Source organism: Crinia signifera, chromosome 12 (genome assembly GCF_055691185.1).
Source record: "Crinia signifera chromosome 12, ASM5569118v1, whole genome shotgun sequence".
In the NCBI taxonomy this organism is placed as follows: domain Eukaryota; kingdom Metazoa; phylum Chordata; class Amphibia; order Anura; family Myobatrachidae; genus Crinia; species Crinia signifera.
In genome coordinates this window covers 8506231-8523364 of record NC_139228.1, presented here as the reverse complement: position 1 = coordinate 8523364, position 17134 = coordinate 8506231, and the positions used below count along the sequence as shown (strand labels likewise).

Sequence of the window (17134 nt, the reverse complement as noted above, 5' to 3'; positions counted from 1 at the left end):
TGGTTAATTCGCAAGGCAGCCTTGCGAGTCCACCAAACCCCGCCTTGAACACCCATTAAACGCTGGGCATGGGAACCATGGGCGAGATTCCCAGCCAGCCACCCCACGCCCCCCTGTTAGTGGCCTCTAGAGGTCAGTGGCGGTACTTCACCTTATTTAGGTGAGGAGTAGTTAGCCTTTTAGGTACTTGTGTATTATCTGGGCGCCCGATTTTTTAATCATAGGGCATTGTACAACAAAAAATCGGTCGCATCGCATGCGATCATATCTCATGCGATGCGACCCGATTTTCTATTGCAGGCACCCAGATGCCTGATTCCTATGTTAAATGCCCCCCCAGACCCGATTTTGGATTGTACACCCACCCTGATGGGTAATGACTATGTTAAAAGGCCCCCCATTGTTAACGCCATCCCACTATCAACGCCAACCCAAAGCGTGGCGAGCGCAGCGTCCTCCGACCTTTTCATACCCCCACTATCTACGTCGGCGTGGAGTTGATTGTATATAGTGTGGCGAGTGTAGCGAGCCACCGAGCCCGAAGCGCGGCGAGGGCAGCGAGCCCCACGAGGGGATGCGGATGACTTCACATGTATTCCGCGTCCCCTCGCGGGGCACGCTGCATTCGCCACGCTTCGGGCTCGGTGGCTCGCCACACTATATATAATCAACTCCACGCCACATGGATAGTGGGGGTATGAAAAGGTCGGAGGACGCGTACCGCCGCCCCTCGCGGGCTTGCTACGCTTCAGGTTGGCGTTGATAGTGGGGTGGCGTTAACAATGGGGAGCATTTAACATAGTCATTACCCTTCAGGGTGGGTGTACAATCAAAAATCGGGTCTGGGGGGGAATTTAACATTGGAATAAGCCCAAATCGGGCATGATCGCATCACATTGCATTGCATGCCATTACAATGGCATGCGATGTGATATAAAAATTGTACTGTCGGGTTTTAAAACCCCTGAAATCGGGTCCCAAGTAGTGGCATGCAATGATAATACACAAGTACCGCCTTTTATATTTATAGATAATGGGAATGATGCTTGAAGCTGAATTGCGGGGTCTTGCCTTCAGACAGGTGTTAGAAGTGTTCTGCTGCTGTAACTGGCTGGTCTCAGCAATAAAGGCCCAAATTAGCCCAAATTAAGTCAGGTTTGATCTGTCATGTCAATAGCATGGCTGAAGTGCTGTTATCAGGAGGGGACAATAAATCACTTTGAGGACCCCACTTGTAAAGCACTGTATACAGGCAGCATACAAGGCAGCGCGGCACTCTGTCACTAAAAGCCATTGACTCACCCTCATTTCAGATGATCTCACAAACAAAATGGCTGCTCGCTGCTTCCTCTCTGTTTGTAGACACGGGGAAGCTGAGTAAGATGACAAGTCTCCAGTCACTCCTCATTCCTATACGGAACAAATAACATTCTCCAGTCACCTGATCCATAGGTTATCTTTATTGAACTGTTGCTATAATATAATAATGGTGAAATAATCAGCTTTACTAATATATCTTTTGGTGTAAAAAGCATGGTGGAGTGGATGTGGTGTACAGACAATGTCGAGGTCGACAGAAAAAGGCCGACACTGACAAAAGGTTGACCTGGTAAAGCATAAAAACGTGTATAAAAAAACCTTACAAAACTTGTGTCGACCTGTTTACGTGCTGACCTTTTTCAGATGAACATTATGCCTGTTGTCCTCTGGGTGTTGACCTAGACATAAGTAGCCAATTACAGATGACATTCCACCAAGTTCAGAGTTGGGTATGTGGGTAGAGAGGCCATATAAGAGGTCTCCATTTTTGGTCCCCATCGATGGTGTCATTGGTGTTTCACTGATTGATGGGCATGTCTTCTGTGGCCAGTGAGCCAATTAGGGAAGGTCTGTGACTGATGAGCCAATCACAGAAGGGGATAAGACTGTGGAGCATCAGAGGGGTGCTTAGAGCCATTCCCCTGCTTCTGGGGGAAAAAAAATTGTCCGCCATTGATGTTGTAGAACAATTGGATCTTTCCGTCAACGGCAAATCCATTGCCTATTGGTGGCTAACCACTGATGACAGATCACCATCAACGGTCAATGGCCATCCCGACATGTGGATGTCCTCCAGCACCACCGGTGGAGGTTTGCGCAAGTGAATGATGATAGACAAGACAATAGCGTACAACTCTGAACCAGGCCCCACAATGCTAAACTGTAGGCTACTACCAGCTGGTGTCATAGTCCCATGTCTGATCAGGTCGTCTAGAGGCTGCCGATGCGCAGAACACTTTAATTCCCCCCTTAGAGGTGAGGCGCAGAGTTAGGAATTTCAGGGTGCATCCTCCGTGTACTTGTACAGAGCTACAGACTATGTCAGCTACTGGTGATACCTGTAATGATATTCCTATAGCCGGATAATTACATCTGTTATAGACACACACTACATAATTCATAAGGACGGGGCCAGCTGGATTACTGGAGGCCGGCCCTGAGAATACATTCCCTGTACACAAACCTGATTTTCTCTGTGTCACGGAATGACATGATTAATCTGAAAATTGAATTTATACAGAAAGATAGGCAATCTGCATTGGTTATTAACAGAGATGGATAACGTCTGCTGACAGCTCCAATATCTCCGCTCAGGAATTCTGGGCCATTACCGGGTTTATTTCTTTATAAATCTGTATGTAACTGCCGTGGCTGGGTAGATAACCAATATGGCACTGTGCAGGGTGTCACCTAGATTATAGAGGCGTAGCCTGTACTGGGAGGTTGGCAGAGTCATAGCTTCTTCTGTGGAGAAATGTGCCACTCTCTGATGGCGTTACTGGCTGTTATAGACTTGGGGGAAGCTGGACCCCTTTTAGTCTTTAAATCACAAACTGCAGGTCACAGCGAGTCAGCCCTGGGTGGCCAGATACATGGTGAATCCAACCAAAGTGCTCATCTGAAATAACAGGAGAGTGGGATGTCACTATGTGGAATGTACTGTTCACGACTCATGCAGATGACTTTGAAGCACAACATTTGGGGTCTGTTGCAGATCTGAACTAAAAAATGACCTGCGTGGAAATAAACGCATACAAAAGCTCATATGCAGAGTCTACTCATCTTGAGCACTAGACCGCCCCTATCCGTGTGCTTCGTTTGATACTCGTCACCCAGTATTTGTGCCCCTGCACCAAAGTCACCCCTGGTACATAGAACATTCTCTTCAAAAACAGCAATTCCGTCAAGACACTCGCAATGAAATGTTGCAAGTGGCTGATGTTTTATGTCTGCCCACAACCCACACAAAGGTGCAGCATCTTATGTATGTGCCTCTGACTCCCAATCACCCCTTACTTGAGGACAGCCGATTACAGCCCAGTTATGCCATTAATGGCAAGAGGAGACACGTTGGACACAAAAACAAGATTGTGAGCTTGCGAGCAGGGCCTTCCAACCTCTAGGACTGGGGTAGCCAACCCTAGTCCTCGAGAGCTACCAACAGTGCATGTTTTGCAGGTCTCCTCACAGAATCACAAGTGGGCTAATTAGCTCCATCTGTGTATCTTTTAAAATGTGTCAGTGATTAATGAGTGCAGCTGTGCAGCAGCTAGGTTGTCTGGAAAATGTGAACTGTTGGTAGCTCTCGAGGGCTAGGGTTGGCTACCACTGCTCTAGGACTATCTGTAACTAAGCAGTTTGTTGTTATCACTGCTTCCAATTGTAAAGGGCAATGGAACTGGCTGGGCTGTGTAAGGAACGAAATAAATAAATAAATAAATAAGACAATCGTTCTACGAACGGACTTTCCCTGAACTTCCAGTAGTCCTGTGGGTGAGGGAACGTGATGGGAGTAAAGGAAGTCAGTGGATAATTGCTGCCTATGGTAACCCTTCCTAATGGCTAATACAGGCGCACAGAGGTAGATGTACTTGTTGGGTCACAGCTAAACTCCACATTAGCCAACAATTCTCCCACCCGAGCTATTCCAAAAATAGTTGTTGACCGGGGTAGGCTGCCAGTACATTATATACATGTGACGGGTTCTGTGTAACCTGTATATAGGAATATGTGACATTCCCTGTCTATACACAAGCAGCGCCCTTTGTGCAGCCTTCGCTTTGATTACTGACTTCTCTTGTTCAGCTGGAGGTGCCGTCAGATAGTATACAGGGGGGAAGTGGGGGCACTTACATTAAAAGCCATTGGGAAGAGAGAGGAGGAGGAGGTCGGATATGGAGAAGGAGGAGGGGGGTGGGGGGTAGGATTGTGCTATGCCTTAGCCCTAGGAACAAGAGAGCCGGGGTCAGCTGGATATAAGTTCTCCCTGGAGAACATCCGGGCCGGCATGGTGTGAGGTTGGGATGACAGCAGGCTCAAGGCGGATAGGTGTGTCCCTTTATTAGCAGACAAAGGAAAGGGCTGAGATAGGCCGAGGAACACTTCCATCCCTCCATCCGATCCTTCATCCCAAATCCCTCCAGGGAGGCAGGGAGGTGACCCAGCCTGCCGCTGATCAATACTTATAATTGAGCCTTTGTAGATGTTCTGATTGGTATACGCTGACTTGTTATTATTAACTGGCATCAAGAGCTTTATACGCTCTGGAGGTCATTCTATCATAGGCTCATTTGTGGGCACGGAGGCAGCTGCCACGCGGCATCCCCTGAGAGGAGGGAGGACGGCGCAGCCAACATCTGGGCGCTGCTCAACCCCGAGTAATGTGGGACTAGATATATATATTGTATTATTTAGTACCAGTTATTTATATAGTGCACACATTTACCAAACCATGGAATATTACAGTCACATGAGAACATCCAAACTCCACACAGAAACACACACACACCGTGATCAGATAAGTCATACATAAAATATAAATGTAGAGATCTTGAACCCTCTGAGCGCCACTCGCAGTGACTGTCATCCTTTCCCGGTTGTAATCTGTGTGTATGCGCTATATCGATGGTGCCGCTAATCGCCCTGGTGTGTACGGGCATCGGATGTGGGCACTGGGCGTACAGCTCCACACTCACACTACAAAGCTGTGTGCCGCCCTGTTCTCATGCTGGGTACACACCGGCCGATATATCGCTACCGATATGGATAACGATACGTAGTGATATTGTCTAGTGTGTATGCTGAATGTCCTTAGTGATGCGCTGACGCACACCCCTGTCCTCTGTACAGCTCAATGCTGACTATTTGGTCAATGATGCATGTAAGGAGCGGGGACTGATATTGTTAATGATGTCGGTCAGTCGGTATGCGCTATATCATGGCACCACATCACATGGAGGATGATTCAGCCCCGTTTCCGATGGTTGGGGTGTGCGCATTGTGCATAGTCCCTCTTGCACAAACCACCGGATGATGAAGTTTTCACTCGCCGGATCGTTCGTAAAATGACTGACAGGCGGGGAATGGTCGCTGGCATCTGCCCAGTGTTTCAAGGGTGTGCTTACAATAAACGGTGGGTGCTCCCATGGAAGTGCTGCGAATGCAGGCAAGCTCCTGAATGCTGGGGGCGGGCAGATGATGTCACATGACGTCAGCGCTCGCCCCCAATTCGCACAACAACGGCCAGGATAACAGTAAGTCCAGGGTTACTTTTATCTACGAAGAAAGTAATAATTATTCGATGGTGACAACCCGCGAGGGGCGGCGGTACGCGTCCTCCGACCTTTTCATACCCCCACTATCCATGTCGGCGTGGAGTTGATTTTAGAGCCTCCGAGCCTGAATCGTGGCGAGCGGACGCGGAATACATGTAAAGTAATACGCAGTCCCTCGCTGCGCTCGCCACGCTTCGGGCTCGGTGGCTCGCCACACTATCTAAAATCAACTCCACGCCGACGTGGATAGTGGGGGTATGAAAAGGTCGGAGGACGCGTACCGCCGCCCTTGGCGGGCTCGCTGTGCTCGCAACGCTTCGGGTTGGCGTTGATAGTGGGGGTGGCATTTAACATTGTAAGCACCCATTAAAAATGAAAAATCGTATCGCATCGCATGCAGCTATATGGCATGTGATGCGATGGCATAAGATGCCATAAGATGGAAATTGGGGCCGCCGTGCTAGGAAACAAGTACCTAAAGGTTTATAAATAAGGTATAATGGCCCGTGGTGAGGGCGTAATGAGTCACAATCAGACTTGGATTGGAGAGCGACAAAGTCACAATCCGGCCTCATCATGCCCTGACACATCCGTCTCCTCGGCCAGCGATGACAGCCCATCACCTGTGATGTCCTCTCTGCCGCCTGGGCAGGAAAGGGTTAGCCTCATCATGCCCTGACACATCCGTCTCCTCGGCCAGCGGTGACAGCCCATCACCTGTGATGTCCTCTCTGCCGCCTGGGCAGGAAAGGGTTAGCAGCTATCATGGTTTGGCTTTTTTGTTTACCCTCAGAACATGGGGGTCCCCTCAGGGAACGAGGGCTGCAGCTGTTCATTCAGTTGCTCCAAATTTCTTCAGAGAATCGGTTGGACACGGTAGCATTGCTTCCCAGCAGGGGCGCATTACATCAAAAAATGGGCAACATCACAGTGCGAAATGGAGTGAAGGAGTGTATGAGATGGCCATGCGCCATCCAAGGAGATGAATTCTAATAACTGCCAGCCCATGGCCCGAGAAGCTTCCGAGTGAGGGGACATCTCAGAGACCCTCGCTGTGTCACTGGGCCTGGCAGGTGAGCCCTGTGATAGGCACGTTAGTGCCAAGCTCCTGAACCCACCAGCGGCCGGAGGAATGAGGTGTGCAGGGAACACACAGAGGGGGTTCGGATATTGAACCAGCCGCCTGGATGAATATTTAGTTTGCCGGACATAATGTCTCCACGGGGGGGGGGGGGGGGGGGGGGGGGGAATGTGTTCAGAATTGTGACATATATACAGTATATATATATATGTATAAGGATCATGCAGAAGGTTGATGTGCGAGACACGGTACAGGGTCTCTAATAGGTGGTACCAGGCACTGACAGAGAGGTATAGGGACTCTGTAGGATGAGAGTACTCACATTGATATGCAAACATAAAAAACAGATGGGACACCAATTGGGGCGCACATATATGTTTTCATCAGCAGCACAGAGTATATCAGGAGATGAGTGATGTGTCAGTGAGGACAGGGCTGCATGTGACAGAGGCAGTGACATGATGTGAGGAGGGGAATGGAGGCAGCAGGAAGCCACAGACTGACAGTTATATAGTGGGAGGAGCAGGGTCCCCAGCAGCACAGAGTATATCAGAGTATATCAGGAGATGAGGGATGTGTCAGTGAGGACAGGGCTGCATGTGACAGGGGCAGTGACATGATGTGAGGAGGGGAATGGGGGCAGCAGGAAGCCACAGACTGAAAGTTATATAGTGGGAGGAGCAGGTCCCCAGCAGCACAGAGTATATCAGGAGATGAGTGATGTGTCAGTGAGGACAGGGCTGCATGTGACAGGGGCAGTGACATGATGTGAGGAGGGGAATGGAGGCAGCAGGAAGCCACAGACTGACAGTTATATAGTGGGAGGAGCAGGGTCCCCAGCAGCACAGAGTATATCAGAGTATATCAGGAGATGAGGGATGTGTCAGTGAGGACAGGGCTGCATGTGACAGGGGCAGTGACATGATGTGAGGAGGGGAATGGGGGCAGCAGGAAGCCACAGACTGAAAGTTATATAGTGGGAGGAGCAGGTCCCCAGCAGCACAGAGTATATCAGGAGATGAGTGATGTGTCAGTGAGGACAGGGCTGCATGTGACAGGGGCAGTGACATGATGTGATGAGGGGAATGGGGGCAGCAGGAAGCCACAGACTGAGCATTATATAGTGGAAGGAGCAGGGTCCCCAGCAGCACAGAGTATATCAGAGTATATCAGGAGATGAGGGATGTGTCAGTGAGGACAGGGCTGCATGTGACAGGGGCAGTGATATGATGTGAGGAGGGGAATGGGGGCAGCAGTAAGTCACAGACTGAGAGTTATATAGTAGGAGGAGCAGGGTCCCCAGCAGCACAGAGTATATCAGGAGATGAGTGATGTGTCAGTGAGGATAGGGCTGCATGTAACAGAGGCAGTGACATGATGTGAGGAGGGGAATGGAGGCATCAGGAAGCCACAGACTGAGAGTTATATTGTGGGAGGAGCAGCGTCCCCCAGCAGCACAGAGTATATCAGGAGATGAGTGATGTGTCAGTGAGGACAGGGCTGCATGTGACAGGGGCAGTGACATGATGTGAGGAGGGGAATGGAGGCAGAAGGAAGCCACAGACTGAGAGTTATATAGTAGGAGGAGCAGGGTCCCCAGCAGCACAGAGTATATCAGGAGATGTGTGATGTGTCAGTGAGGACAGGGCTGCATGTGACAGGGGCAGTGACATGATGTGAGGAGGGGAATGGAGGCATCAGGAAGCCACAGACTGAGGGTTATATAGTCGGAGGAGCAGGGTCCCCAGCAGCACAGAGTATATCAGGAGATGAGTGATGTGTCAGTGAGGACAGAGCTGCATGTGACAGGGACATGATGTGAGGAGGGGAATGGGGGCAGCAGGAAGCCACAGACTGGGAGTTATATAGTGGGAGGAGCAGGGTCCCCCAGCAGCACAGAGTATATCAGGAAATGAGTGATGTGTCAGTGAGGACAGTGCTGCATGTGACAGGGGCAGTGATATGATGTGAGGAGGGGAATGGGGGCAGCAGGAAGTCACAGACTGAGAGTTATATAGTGGGAGGAGCAGGGTCCCCCAGCAGCACAGAGTATATCAGGAAATGAGTGATGTGTCAGTGAGGACAGTGCTGCATGTGACAGGGGCAGTGACATGATGAGGAGGGGAATGGAGGCAGCAGGAAGTCACAGACAGAGAGTTATGTAGTGGGTGGAGCAGGGTCCCCAGCAGCACAGAGTATATCAGGAGATGAGTGATGTGTCAGTGAGGACAGGACTGCATGTGACAGGGGCAGTGACATGATGAGGGGAATGTAGGCAGCAGGAAGCCACAGACTGAGAGTTATATAGTGGGAGGAGCAGGGTCCCCCAGCAGCACAGAGTATATCAGGAGATGTACAGGCTGTCACTGAGGACAGTGGGGCATGTCTCATAAAGCACCTGATTCTGATGCAGAACATCACACAGTCATCCTGAGACCCTGTGCTCTCCCTACAAACCAATGGCTGCCTTACAGAGGGCAGCACTACCATCACTGGCTTCTGCTCCCAGGACTCCTTATAGTCTAGCAGAAGGCTGACCTGTCAGAGGACCTGACGCACATGATATTCATATTGACAGCAGCATCATCGTCCCTCCACAGCTGTTCCGTCAGGTCCTATGGCTGAAGCACTGCAATAAGGGGAGGCCTCTCTCACATACAGTATATGGGAGGCCACAGTCAAACCTTCCAAAGAGAACAATTAAGATTCTAGCTCTCATTTATCAAGTACATGATAGGCCATAGAGCTGGGCAGACCCCAATGCATACGCTGTGTGGCGAGGTTGGGGTGGGACTAGGGACATTTAGGGTCATCCAGTGAACGGAAGAAACGTTCTTGTTGAAAGTGACCCGCGAGGAAACATGCGCAGTTTTGAAAGTTTGGCTCCTCGCCACCTCACGGCCTTTACATTGGCATTATTTCCTGACCCTCGCCCCTACCAAGAGCGCACTGGGAAAGTTTGTATCCTTAAAGTATCTCTGTCCGGCATCTCCGGGGGAACGTCCCTGACATCTGGGTTCCGACACAACCCCCATTCATTGCCGTTTCACCTGTGGCATAGACCTCAATTACAGCTAAGCGCCTTCAATTAAAGGTCGACAGGACTTAAGTCAACGCCTGAAATAGGTCAAAGGGTCGATAAGAGTTTTTTTGTTGTCCCGAATGTCGACATGGACGCCGTCTGAGTGCTATATTCCGTAGTGGATGGTACGGCATGATATACCGCCTGTCGGCACGTCAGCACAGAAACAAAACATGAAAACCTTATATCGACCTTTTATCCCGCCAACTGACTCTCAGGGGTCCATTTACTAAAGCTTCTAACAATGAAAACAGGTGATGTTGCCCATAGCAACCAATCAGATGCTGTCTATCATTTTCTAGGATGATTGGTTGCTATGGGTGAGATCACCTCTTTTCATTTTCTAGAGCCGAACCCCGCAGCAGGGATGTTCTGGGGACCCCTGCTACGTATATTATACAGATCTCCTGAATATCTGTCCCGTCCAAACCTGCTCATCGCACTGCTAACGACTCTATGTCAGGCAGAACGAAAAGTTATTCAGCTCCTGGAACCATTTGCAGAATAAATCAATAGCGCCAGGCAGCAAGATGGCGGGATGCGCAGGGAGGTGCGTTATACTCGGGGCGTTGGGCCCCTACCCTGGCTGGCCCTTATCGCCCTGCGCTTCACATGTATCTCACTTTCCGAAGTGGAACCCAACCCGCTCCTATTATTTTATAGACCGTGATAGATACCGTCAGTGATAGCTAGGCGTAGGTAGGTCGGACAACTTCTCTGCCTGCCTAGTTTAGAAGGTTTCATACATATCGTGGTACCGTCTTATAGAAACCGAAACACTCGTTCACCACCTATCACCTCTAACGTTCACCTTAGAGTAATGAATGTTCTCCGTTGGCCTAATGGAACCATTCAAGTTCCTCAAACCTCCATGGGAGGGTTAACTCTAACTGCATCTTATATAGATCCGGACGCCTTCTCCCAAACTCGCTGAGCAGATTGCGGTGGCATAATTAGGGCACTCGCCTGCACCCCATCTTTCTCCCTTACGCCCCCCGTTCCAGAGGTTGTATTGAGTGCGCAGCAACATATTAATGTGATATGAGGAGTGTGAACATTCTGTTACTCTTCCAGCCTTCTGGGATGTCCATTGTTACGTCTCCTGCCAGCCAAGTTTCTGACATATGGTCACTATTGTGCAACACACAAAAGCGGCACTTAATGCTAATTCAACTGCGTGCTCCGGCTCTATCATGCCGACAGACTGGCTTCTCTGTGTGTCTATATGAAGAAGAGGAGTGGGGGGGGGGGGGGGTTCTGTGTCCTGAAGAGGCTCCTGTGAGTGGTGTTCCAGCCCGGTCACAGCTGGACTAGAGAACCGTTTTAGCGAAATGAATGAAATGCAATTGTTTGCCCGAGTCGGTTTCATTAGATATTGAAAGGGAAAGGCCTGATTGAGTTGTGCTTGCCGGAACCCTACAGACTGAACACTGTGTGCCGCTGAGGAGAGGACTGAGCTAATATCACATAATCATAGGCAGCAGAATTTCCCTGTGGGCCAGGTCCGCTTGGCAGACAACTGTGCCCGTGTTCCTGTGTCTCATAAAATCCCAAATTGGGTTTGATCCTCATTATTTGGCAGTATTTATGCTGTTTTCACCCTCCTTATGAGGCCTCGTTACATGTTTCCTGGCCCTGCTGCCTTTGCAGAGCATTCACCTGTCACTATAAACTGTATTTATATCCCAGGGTGGTCCAATAAGTGAGGTAACAAGACCTCTCATTTGTGTAATGCTCTATTCCGCTGTAATGTCCCGCCAGGCCGGAGCAGGTAGGCCGCCGCTTCCTCTCACGGCCATTACACTGCGCCTCATATCAGTCACACTGTACCAGCATTGTGAGTAAGATCGCAGGGCTGGCGGAGACATGGTCACACATAGGAGAGTATTCAATCTGGGATTCCGACTGTCGAAATGTCTCGACAGTCGCAATTCCGGGCCATTTTTATTCCATTCGACAACTGGAATTCAATGTTCCAGCTGTCGAGTGACGGAAACTCCGCCGATCGGCGAAAACGGCCGCGGATTGTCTGAAAAAAAGACTGTGAATTCAACAATCCCCGGCCGTTTCCGACAAAACAGATCCAACTTTAAACCAAGTTGGATTTGTTTCTTTCGGAAACGGCCGTGGAATGTCGAATTCATGGTCGGTTTCTGACAGTTTGCGTCCGTTTTCTACAATCCGTGGAGTTGACGACACTCGACAGCAAGAACATTGAATTCTGGAAATGAATTTTGGCAGAAACTGCCTTTGATGCTGCCGGTAACAATAGCATTGAATAGGCGAGTGCCGCTATTTCCGCTGCCGGAAATAGCAGCCGGGATTGAATACTCCCAAAAAGGGACATAGGGGGTTATTCTAGTTCATTCTTTCTGACAAAATCCTTCTTAGATGGACAAAACCATGTGCACTGCAGGGGGGCAGATGTAACTTGTGCAGAGAGAATTAGATTTGGGTGGGGTTTATAGTGAGATCTATATTGCAGTGTAAAAATAAAGCAGCCAGTATTTACCCTGCACAGAAACTAAATAACTCACCCAAATCTAATTCTATCTGCACGTTACATCTGCCCCCCCTGCACTGCACATGGTTTTGTCCATCTAAGAAGGATTTTGTCAGAAAGAGTGAACTAGAATAACCCCCATAGTGTGATCAGATTTCTGCACTGGGTACATCCGCAAGTGACATTCAAAGCCTACTTGTGTGACGGGTGATAACGCCATGTTACGGACACAGGTTTGGTGCGCTCCCTGCCGTGCCGCTGCTCATGTTGGTCTTGGTCCCTCCTGCCTTTATCAAAGGCAACTCACCAAACCTGACTTGCATAAGAACTCATGGATGCAATTTTTCAGTGCGCCCCTGTTTTGCTTCTGTGCGACTATATAGTGAGGGCGAAAACAGAGAGCAGATGGAACTTACTACGCAAACTTGGTGATAGTAAGCCACAGATTTGTAAATCTCTATCTATACATTAGGGGGAATATTCACTAAAGTGTCACTTTTTACAAGAGGCGATGATGCCCTTAGCAACCAATCCGATTCTTCTTACGGTTATCTAGCTCCTTCTAGAAGATAGCAGCTTCAGGAGGGTAGTCAATGTGGGATCCCGACAGTCGGAATCCTGGTGAAAAGTGGGCGTGTCGGCGAAAACAGCCGCGGATTGTCAGGAAACGGACATGAATTCAACAATCCCCGGCTGTTTCCAACATAACAGATCTGACTAGTTTTAAAGTCGTTTCTGTTTTGTCGAAAACAACCTTCAATGCTGTCGGAAATGGCTACATTGAATAGGCGGAGGGCGCTATTTCCACTGTCGGAAACTGCAGCATTGAATAAGCGGAGGGCGCTATTTCCACTGTCGGAAACTGCAGCATTGAATAAGCGGAGGGCACTATTTCTACTGTCGGAAATGGCTACATTGAATAGGTGGAGGGCGCTATTTCCACTTTTGGAAACTGCAGCATTGAGTAGGCGAAGGGCGCTATTTCCACTGTCAGAAATGGCAGCATTGAATAGGCGGAGGGTGCAATTTCCACTGTCGGAAACTGCAGCATTGAATAGGCGGAGGGCGCTAATTCCACTGTCGGAAACTGCAGCATTGAATAAGCGGAGGGCGCTATCTCCACTGTCGGAAACTGCAGCATTGAATAGGCGGAGGGCACTATTTCTACTGTCGGAAATGGCAGCATTGAATAAGCGGAGGGTGCTATTTCTACTGTCGGAAACTGCAGCATTGAATAAGCGGAGGGCGCTATTTCCACTGTCGGAAACTGCAGCATTGAATAAGCGGAGGGCGCTATTTCTACTGTCGGAAACGGCAGCATTGAATAGGCGGAGGGCGCTAATTCCACTGTCGGAAACTGCAGCATTGAATAGGCGGAGGGCACTATTTCTACTGTCGGAAACGGCAGCATTGAATAAGCGGAGGGTGCTATTTCTACTGTCGGAAACTGCAGCATTGAATAGGCGGAGGGCGCTATTTCCACTGTCGGAAACGGCAGCATTGAATAGGCGGAGGGCGCTATTTCCACTGTCGGAAACTGCAGCATTGAATAGGTGGAGGGTGCTATTTCCACTGTCGGAAACTGCAGCATTGAATAGGTGGAGGGCGCTATTTCCACTGTCGGAAACTGCAGCATTGAATAAGCGGAGGGCGCTATTTCCACTGTCGAAAACAGCAGCATTGAATAGGCGGAGGGCGCTATTTCCACTGTCGGAAACTGCAGCATTGAATAGGCGGAGGGTGCTATTTCCACTGTCGGAAATGGCTACATTGAATAGGCGGAGGGCACTATTTCCACTGTCGGAAACTGCAGCATTGAATAGGCGGAGGGAACTATTTCCACTGTCGGAAACTGCAGCATTGAATAGGCGGAGGGCACTATTTCCACTGTCGGAAACTGCAGCATTGAATAGGTGGAGGGCGCTATTTCCACTGTCGGAAACTGCAGCATTGAATAGGTGGAGGGCGCTATTTCCACTGTCGGAAACTGCAGCATTGAATAAGCGGAGGGCGCTATTTCCACTGTCGAAAACAGCAGCATTGAATAGGCGGAGGGCGCTATTTCCACTGTCGGAAACTGCAGCATTGAATAGGCGGAGGGTGCTATTTCCACTGTCGGAAATGGCTACATTGAATAGGCGGAGGGCACTATTTCCACTGTCGGAAACTGCAGCATTGAATAGGCGGAGGGCACTATTTCCACTGTCGGAAACTGCAGCATTGAATAGGCGGAGGGCACTATTTCTACTGTCGGAAACGGCAGCATTGAATAAGCGGAGGGTGCTATTTCCACTGTCGGAAACTGCAGCATTGAATAAGCGGAGGGCGCTATTTCCACTGTCGGAAACTGCAGCATTGAATAGGCGGAGGGCACTATTTCTACTGTCGGAAACGGCAGCATTGAATAGGCGGAGGGCACTATTTCTACTGTCGGAAACGGCAGCATTGAATAGGCGGAGGGCACTATTTCTACTGTCGGAAACGGCAGCATTGAATAGGCGGAGGGCACTATTTCCACTGTCGGAAACTGCAGCATTGAATAGGTGGAGGGCGCTATTTCCACTGTCGGAAACTGCAGCATTGAATAAGCGGAGGGCACTATTTCCACTGTCGAAAACAGCAGCATTGAATAGGCGGAGGGCGCTATTTCCACTGTCGGAAACTGCAGCATTGAATAGGCGGAGGGTGCTATTTCCACTGTCGGAAATGGCTACATTGAATAGGCGGAGGGCACTATTTCCACTGTCGGAAACTGCAGCATTGAATAGGCGGAGGGCACTATTTCCACTGTCGGAAACTGCAGCATTGAATAGGCGGAGGGCACTATTTCCACTGTCGGAAACTGCAGCATTGAATAGGTGGAGGGCGCTATTTCCACTGTCGGAAACTGCAGCATTGAATAAGCGGAGGGCGCTATTTCTACTGTCGGAAATGGCAGCATTGAATAGGTGGAGGGTGCTATTTCCACTGTCGGAAATGGCTACATTGAATAGGCGGAGGGAGCTATTTCCACTGTCGGAAATGGCAGCATTGAATAGGCGGAGGGTGCTATTTCCACTGTCGGAAATGGCTACATTGAATAGGCGGAGGGCACTATTTCCACTGTCGGAAACTGCAGCATTGAATAGGCGGAGGGAGCTATTTCCACTGTCGGAAACTGCAGCATTGAATAGGTGGAGGGCGCTATTTACACTGTCGGAAACTGCAGCATTGAATAGGCGGAGGGCGCTATTTCCACTGTCGGAAACTGTAGCATTGAATAAGCGGAGGGCGCTATTTCTACTGTCGGAAATGGCAGCATTGAATAGGTGGAGGGTGCTATTTCCACTGTCGGAAACGGCAGCATTGAATAGGCGGAGGGCGCTATTTCCACTGTCGGAAACTGCAGCATTGAATAGGCGGAGGGCGCTATTTCCACTGTCGAAAACTGCAGCATTGAATAGGCGGAGGGCACTATTTCCACTCTCCGAAACTGCAGCATTGAATAAGCGGAGGGCGCTATTTCCACTGTCGGAAACTGCAGCATTGAATAGGCGGAGGGTGCTATTTCCACTGTCGAAAATAGAAGCATTGAATAGGCGGAGGGCGCTATCTCCACTGTCGGAAATGGCAGCATTGAATAGGGGGAGGGCGCTATTTCCACTGTTGGAAACTGCAGCATTGAATAAGCGGACGGCGCTATTTTCACTGTCGGAAATGGCAGCATTGAATAGGTGAAGGGAGCTATTTCCACTGGCGGAGGGTGCTATTTCCACTGTCGGAAATGGCAGCATTGAATAGGTGGAGGGTGCTATTTCCACTGTCGAAAATGGAAGCATTGAATAGGCGGAGGGCGCTATCTCCACTGTCGGAAATGGCAGCATTGAATAGGTGGAGGGTGCTATTTCCACTGTCGGAAATGGCTACATTGAATAGGCGGAGGGAGCTATTTCCACTGTCGGAAATGGCAGCATTGAATAGGCGGAGGGTGCTATTTCCACTGTCGGAAATGGCTACATTGAATAGGCGGAGGGCACTATTTCCACTGTCGGAAACTGCAGCATTGAATAGGCGGAGGGAGCTATTTCCACTGTCGGAAACTGCAGCATTGAATAGGTGGAGGGCGCTATTTCCACTGTCGGAAACTGTAGCATTGAATAAGCGGAGGGCGCTATTTCTACTGTCGGAAATGGCAGCATTGAATAGGTGGAGGGTGCTATTTCCACTGTCGGAAACGGCAGCATTGAATAGGCGGAGGGCGCTATTTCCACTGTTGGAAACGGCAGCATTGAATAGGCGGAGGACGCTATTTCCACTGTTGGAAACGGCAGCATTGAATAGGCGGAGGGCGCTATTTCCACTGTCGGAAACTGCAGCATTGAATAGGCGGAGGGCGCTATTTCCACTGTCGAAAACTGCAGCATTGAATAGGCGGAGGGCACTATTTCCACTCTCCGAAACTGCAGCATTGAATAAGCGGAGGGCGCTATTTCCACTGTCGGAAACTGCAGCATTGAATAGGCGGAGGGTGCTATCTCCACTGTCGAAAATAGAAGCATTGAATAGGGGGAGGGCGCTATTTCCACTGTTGGAAACTGCAGCATTGAATAAGCGGACGGCGCTATTTTCACTGTCGGAAATGGCAGCATTGAATAGGCGGAGGGCGCTATCTCCACTGGCGGAGGGAGCTATTTCCACTGGCGGAGGGTGCTATTTCCACTGTCGGAAATGGCAGCATTGAATAGGTGGAGGGTGCTATTTCCACTGTCGAAAATGGAAGCATTGAATAGGCGGAGGGCGCTATCTCCACTGTCGGAAATGGCAGCATTGAATAGGCGGAGGGAGCTATTTCCACTGTCGGAAATGGCTACATTGAATAGGCGGAGGGAGCTATT

At 49.7% G+C, this 17134-nt stretch overlaps 1 long non-coding RNA gene across 1 annotated transcript in view; it reads right to left on the bottom strand.

Annotated features, from left to right (window-relative positions):
- Positions 1 to 17134, bottom strand: part of LOC146050215 (uncharacterized) — a 49654-nt gene that overhangs the window by 10902 nt on the left and 21618 nt on the right. The window contains exon 2 of the long non-coding RNA XR_014466283.1: positions 1303 to 1410. This is a non-coding gene — a long non-coding RNA (uncharacterized LOC146050215). The remainder of the gene's footprint in view (positions 1 to 1302; positions 1411 to 17134) is intronic.